This window comes from Danio rerio, chromosome 16 (genome assembly GCF_052040795.2).
Source record: "Danio rerio strain M-AB ecotype USA chromosome 16, GRCz13ab, whole genome shotgun sequence".
Lineage (NCBI taxonomy): Eukaryota > Metazoa > Chordata > Actinopteri > Cypriniformes > Danionidae > Danio > Danio rerio.
In genome coordinates this window covers 17751064-17757712 of record NC_141036.1, presented here as the reverse complement: position 1 = coordinate 17757712, position 6649 = coordinate 17751064, and the positions used below count along the sequence as shown (strand labels likewise).

Genomic DNA, 6649 nt, shown 5'->3' with positions numbered 1-6649 from the left:
CATTACAAAGGACTGGATATCTATAAAGAATTAATGTTCTCATATTTATATATAAAAAATGTGAAGTTGTAAGGCACCTGTGTCCTTAAAAAACGTGTTAGTGTCATTTGAAACTGAATTGTAAATAATGTTATTTTTTACATAGTCAGTCGTCGACTGATGTGGGTCGTTCTAAGGCTTGAAACTCCAGGGCTAAAAAGGAGTCCCACTCCAGTCCTGTGTGTGTGTGTGTGTGTGTGTGTGTGTGTGTGTGTGTGTGTGTGTGTGTGTGTGTGTGTGTGTGTGTGTGTGTGTGTGTGTGAGTAACAGTTGGTGTTTCCTGAAAACAAGTCTGAGCAGACAAAAAAACTGCTATCTTTATATTTGATTAATGAATAAATGTCAGAGACAATCACAAATCAGTGATTTACTGCATTGCTAGGTGGTTGCTAGGGTGTTTTAGTGGTTGCTAGGCACTGCTAATGTGTTCTGCTAGGTAGTTGGTAATTCCTTGCTAGGGTGTCCTAAGTGGTTGCTAGGTGGTTGCTAAGGTGTTGCTAGGCGGCTGCTAAGGTGTCCTAAGTGGTTGCTAGGTGGTTGCTAAGGTGTTGCTAGGTGGTTGCTAGGGTATTCTAAGTGGTTGCTAGGCGGTTGCTAGGGTGTCCTGAGTGGTTGCTAGGTGGTTGCTAAGGTGTTGCTAGGAGGTTGCTAGGGTGTCCTGAGTGGTTGCTAGGTGGTTGCTAAGGTGTTGCTAGGTGGTTGCTAGGGTGTTCTGAGTGGTTGCTAGGTGGTTGCTAAGGTGTTGCTAGGCGGTTGCTAAGGTGTCCTAAGTGGTTGCTAGGGTATTCTAAGTGGTTGCTAAGGCGTTGCTAGGCGGTTGCTAGGGTGTCCTGAGTGGTTGCTAGGCGGTTGCTAAGGTGTCCTAAGTGGTTGCTAGGTGGTTGCTAAGGTGTTGCTAGGTGGTTGCTAGGGTATTCTAAGTGGTTGCTAGGCGGTTGCTAGGGTGTCCTGAGTGGTTGCTAGGTGGTTGCTAAGGTGTTGCTAGGTGGTTGCTAGGGTGTCCTGAGTGGTTGCTAGGTGGTTGCTAAGGTGTTGCTAGGTGGTTGCTAGGGTATTCTAAGTGGTTGCTAGGCGGTTGCTAGGGTGTCCTGAGTGGTTGCTAGGTGGTTGCTAAGGTGTTGCTAGGTGGTTGCTAGGGTGTCCTGAGTGGTTGCTAGGTGGTTGCTAAAGTGTTGCTAGGTGGTTGCTAGGGTGTTCTGAGTGGTTGCTAGGTGGTTGCTAGGGTGTTCTGAGTGGTTGCTAGGTGGTTGCTAAGGTGTTGCTAGGCGGTTGCTAAGGTGTCCTGAGTGGTTGCTAAGGCGTTGCTAGGTGGTTGCTAGGGTATTCTGAGTGGTTGCCAAGGCGTTGCTAGGCGGTTGCTAGGGTATCCTGAGTGGTCGCTAGGTGGTTGCTAAAGTGTTGCTAGGTGGTTGCTAGGGTGTTCTGAGTGGTTGCTAGGTGGTTGCTAGGGTGTTCTGAGTGGTTGCTAGGTGGTTGCTAAGGTGTTGCTAGGCGGTTGCTAAGGTGTCCTGAGTGGTTGCTAAGGCGTTGCTAGGTGGTTGCTAGGGTATTCTGAGTGGTTGCCAAGGCGTTGCTAGGCGGTTGCTAGGGTATCCTGAGTGGTCGCTAGGCCCTTACTAAGGCGTTACTAGGCGGTTGCTAGGTGGTTGCTAGGCGGTTGCTAGGGTAATTTGGGTGGTTGCTAGGCAGTTGCTAGGGTACCCTGGGTGGTTACTAGGCAAGCCTCACATACATGCCTGATGAAATATTTATACTTAGTAAGCATTTGTAGCAAGTTACAGTACATGGCTAGTCAATATTAGCATGTAGCTAGTCACTGCTAGCATGTGTAGCATATAGGAAGTTCCGTTTGCTAGCATGAGTCAAACGAGCCAATCCCCAAGTCTCTACGATGTTCCGATGCTGAGATATAGCTGTTGATGAATGGTTGCTAGGGTACGCTGTTTTGTTGCTATGGGCGAGGTTACAGAGTGAACTTGAATGTGGTTGGCTGTCCAAGTCAAATGAGCCAACCCCCAAGTCAATAGGACACTGCTAAGCAAAGATATGCATGTAGAGCAGTTATAATGGCAGTCTATGGGACCAGTTTGGGGGCGTGGCTTGTGAGATTCATTATCATATTGAGATGCTCATTGGTTGTCTGAGTCAGATGAGCCATCCCCCAAGCCAATAGGACACTGCTAAGCAAAGATATGCATGTAGGGCAGTTATAATGGCAGTCTATGGGACCAGTTTGGGGGCGTGGCTTGTGAGATTCATTATCATATTGAGATGCTGATTGGTTGTCTGAGTCAGATGAGTCCACCCCCATGTCTCTATGACACTCCTATGTAATGTTATAGATGTGTGACCTTTATAATGGAAGTCAATGGGATCTGCAATGGGACATCCCACCCCAGGTTAAGTCAATGGGGCACTTATTAGGGGTCTTTAAGTGGTTTGGGGGGGCGTGGCTTGTGAGCTTCAAAATCATAATGAGATGCTGATTGGTTGCCTGAGTCAAATGAGCCCACCCCCAAGTCAGTATGACACTGCTATGTACTGTGATTGACATGTGACATTTATAATGGGAGTCAATGTAATGAATGGGAGTCAATGGGCCCATGTTAAGTCAATGGGACCACTTTGGGACGTCCTAGCCCCCCAGGGGTACAACTTATACCCCCCTGCGTGGTATGTTCTCACTTAGGCTGCAACCCCCTACAGCTGTTGCGAATCCCATATTTCTACGAAATTCACACTCGGCGCTGTGATTCGTCAAAGTTCGGCTCAATGTTAAGTCTATGGGATTTTGGGGGGGGTTTTTTGGCCCCTGCGGGGCCAAAAAACCCCCCACCCCTTATAAAAGTCATAGCACACCATTCCCGATAAGACCGGACGATTTGAGCCCACTTTCAAGGGTCTGGGACGAAAGCTGCGGGACGAGTTACGCGCCGAAAAACGTACGGAAGAAGAAGAATAATAACTAGAATTGTACATTTCCTAAAGGAAATGTGAATGGGGTTTGCGTGGCAAATCGATGGGGTACAAAATGGAACTAAACTGGGCAAAATAGCAGTAAATGTGGAGAAATGGTTAAATTCATGTGTTTATGTGGTTGCTAGGGTAATGTAAATGGTTGCTAGGGTGTGGCAACGCCTTTGTAATAGGTGAAGACAATAGAGATTTGATCAGCCTGCATCAAAAGAACCCAAACCCTGTCTTTCTACGATAGTCCTGTGCTAAAATATGGCTTGTTTATGTTGTTATATGGTTGTTAGGGGGCCTAAAGTGGTTGCTAGGGAGTGTCTACAAATTTGTTATGTCACTACTTAATACCGACTTGATAGGCGGAGTAAAATGAGCCCACTCCCAAGCTTCTACGACTCTCTAATCTAGAAATCAATTTCAGCCATTTTGTGTCCATGTTAAGTCTATGAGGATTTTTGGGGGTTACTTTCTTGCCCCTCATGGGGGCAGTGTACCTCCACCCTCTTTGAAAAATCATAGCACACCTCTCCTCAACAGGCCGGTCGATTTGACACCTCACTCATCATTCTAGGGCAAAAAATGCGGCCGGAGTTGCGCGCCGAAGGTTTGAAAAAGTGAACAGTAATAGTAACACTAGAATTGTACATTTCCTAAAGGAAATGTGAATGGGGTTTGCGTGGCAAATCGATGGGGTACAAAATGGTACTAAACTGGGCAATAGCACTGGAAAGGTAAGAAATGGTGGTTGCTAAGATGTTGCTAGGCGGTTGCTAGGGTGTCCTGAGTGGTTGCTAGGTGGTTGCTAGGTTGTTCTGAGTGTTTGCTAAGTGGTTGCTAAGGTGTTGCTAGGTGGTTCCTAAGGTGTCCTAAGTGGTTGATAGGTGGTTGCTAAGGTGTTGCTAGGTGGTTGCTAGGGTATTCTAAGTGGTTGCTAAGGCGTTGCTAGGCAGTTGCTAGGGTATTCTGAGTGGTTGCTAGGTGGTTGCTAAGGTGTTGCTAGGCGGTTGCTATGGTGTTCTGAGTGGTTGCTAAGGTGTTGCTAGGTGGTTGCTAGGGGGTTCAGAGTGGTTGCTAGGTGGTTGCTAAGGTGTTGCTAGGTGGTTGCTAGGGTGTTCTGAGTGGTTGCTAGGTGGTTGCTAAGGTGTTGATAGGTGGTTGCTAGGGTATTCTAAGTGGTTGCTAAGGCGTTGCTAGGCGGTTGCTAGGGTATTCTGAGTGGTTGCTAAGTGGTTGCTAAGGTGTTGCTAGGTGGTTGCTAAGGTGTCCTACGTGGTTGCTAGGTGGTTGCTAAGGTGTTGCTAGGTGGTTGCTAGGGTATTCTGAGTGGTTGCTAAGGCGTTGCTAGGCGGTTGCTAGGGTGTCCTGAGTGGTCGTTAGGCCATTACTAAGGCGTTACTAGGCGGTTGCTAGGGTAATTTGGGTGGTTGCTAGGCAGTTGCTAGGGTACTCTGGGTGGTTACTAGGCAAGCCTCACATACATGCCTGATGAAATATTTATACTTAGTAAGCATTTCTAGCAAGTTACAGTACTTGGCTAGTCAATATTAGCATGTAGCTAGTCACTGCTAGAATGTGTAGCATATAGGAAGTTCCGTTTGCTAGCATGAGTCAAACGAGCCAATCCCCAAGTCTCTACGATGTTCTGATGCCGAGATATAGCTGTTGATGAATGGTTGCTAGGGTACTCTCTTTTGTTGCTATGGGCAAGGTTACAGAGTGAACTTGAATGTGGTTGGCTGTCCAAGTCAAATAAGCCAACCCCCAAGTCAATAGGACACTGCCAAGAAAAAGATATACATGTAGGCCAGTTATAATGGCAGTCTATGGGATCAATTTGGGGGCGTGGCTTGTGAGATTAATTATCATATTGAGATGCTCATTGGTTGTCTGAGTCAGATGAGCCATCCCCCAAGCCAATAGGACACTGCTAAGCAAAGATATGCATGTAGGCCAGTTATAATGGCAGTCTATGGGACCGGTTTGGGGGCGTGGCTTGTGAGCTTCATTATCATATTGAGATGCTTATTGGTTGTCTGAGTCAGATGAGCCAACCCCCAAGTCAATAGGACACTGCCAAGCAAAGATATGCATGTAGACCAGTTACAATGGCAGTCTATGGGACCAGTTTGGGGGCGTGGCTTGTGAGCTTCATTATCATATTGAGATGCTCATTGGTTTTCTGAGTCCAATGAGCCAACCCCTAAGTCTATAGGACACTGTTATGCAAAGATATGCATGTAGACCAGTTAAAATGGCAGTGAATGGAACACTTATTAAGGGTATTTAAATGGATTTGGGGGCGTGGCTTAAGAGCTTCATTATCATATTGAAAAGCTGATTGGTTGTCTGAGACAAATGAGCCTTCACCCAAGTCTGTATGACACTGCTATGAAAAGATATGCATCTAGCCTTATTACAATAGAAGTCTATGGGACCAATTTGGGGGCGTGGCTTGTGAGCTTCATTATCATATAGTGATGCTGATTGGTTGTCTGAGTCAAATGAGGCCACCCCCGTGTCTCTATGACACTCCTATGAAATGTTATAGATGTGTGACCTTTATAATGGAAGTCAATGGGATCTGCAATGGGACATCCCACCCCATGTTAAGTCAATGGGGCACTTAATAGGGGTCTTTAAGTGGTTTGGGGGGGCGTGGCTTGTGAGCTTCAAAATCATATTGAGATGCTGATTGGTTGCCTCAGTCAAATAAGCCTACCCTCAAGTCTGTATGACAGTGCTATGTAATGTGATTGACATGTGAGTCAAGAAATGAATGGGAGTCAATGGGCAATGTAAAGTCAATGGGGACCCCTTTGGGACGTCCTAGCACCCCAGGGGTACAACTTATACCCCCTTTTGGGGTATGTTCTCATACAGGCTGCAACCCCCTACAGATGTTGCGAATCCCATATTTCTACGAATTTCACACTTGGCGCTATAACGATTTAAAGGTCGTCCCATTTCGCGGGGGCGTTAGTGCTGTTCTAGAAAAATGAATGGGAGTCAATGGGGCCAATGTAAGTCAATGGGAGCACTTTGGGACGTCCTAGAGCCCCAGGGGTGCAACTTTTACCCCCTTGCGAGGTATGTTCTCACTTAGGCTGCAACCCTCTACAGATGCTGTGAATCCCATATTTCTATGAAATTCACACACGGCGCTGTGAGTCGTCAAAGTTGGGCGTAATGTTGAGTCAATGCGTTTTGGGGGGTGGTTTTGGGGCCCCTGCGGGGCCCCAAAACCACCCACCCCTTATAAAAGTCATAGCACACCATTCCCGATAAAGCCGCACGATTTGAGCCCACTTTCAAGGGTCTGGGACGAAAGCTGCGGGACTAGTTACGCGCCGAAAAAGTGTACGGAAGAAGAAGAAGAAGAAGAAGGAAGAAGAATAATAAACCACAATAGTAAGAATGGACTTTGCCTATGGCAAACCCCATTAATAAGTATGGAGAATAACAATAGTGGACTTTGCCTAAGGCAAACCCCACTAACTAGAATTGTACATTTCCTAAAGGAAATGTGAATGGGGTTTGCGTGGCAAATCGATGGGGTACAAAATGGTACTAAACTGGGCAAAATAGCAGTAAATGCGGAGAAATGGTTAAATTCATGTGTTTATGTGGTTGCTAGGGTAAT

At 46.6% G+C, this 6649-nt stretch overlaps 1 long non-coding RNA gene across 2 annotated transcripts; it reads left to right on the top strand.

Moving 5' to 3' along the window:
* The first annotated feature begins 712 nt into the window (after positions 1 to 712).
* On the top strand, positions 713 to 6372 carry LOC147840225 (uncharacterized). Of its 2 annotated transcripts, none has more exons than XR_015511199.1 (3): positions 713 to 1078; positions 1477 to 2383; positions 5558 to 6372. It is a non-coding gene; the product is annotated as an uncharacterized LOC147840225 (long non-coding RNA). The 2 variants fall into 2 exon arrangements; XR_015511198.1 differs by having other exon boundaries at positions 1036 to 1250; positions 1509 to 2383.
* The last annotated feature ends 277 nt before the right edge of the window (positions 6373 to 6649 follow it).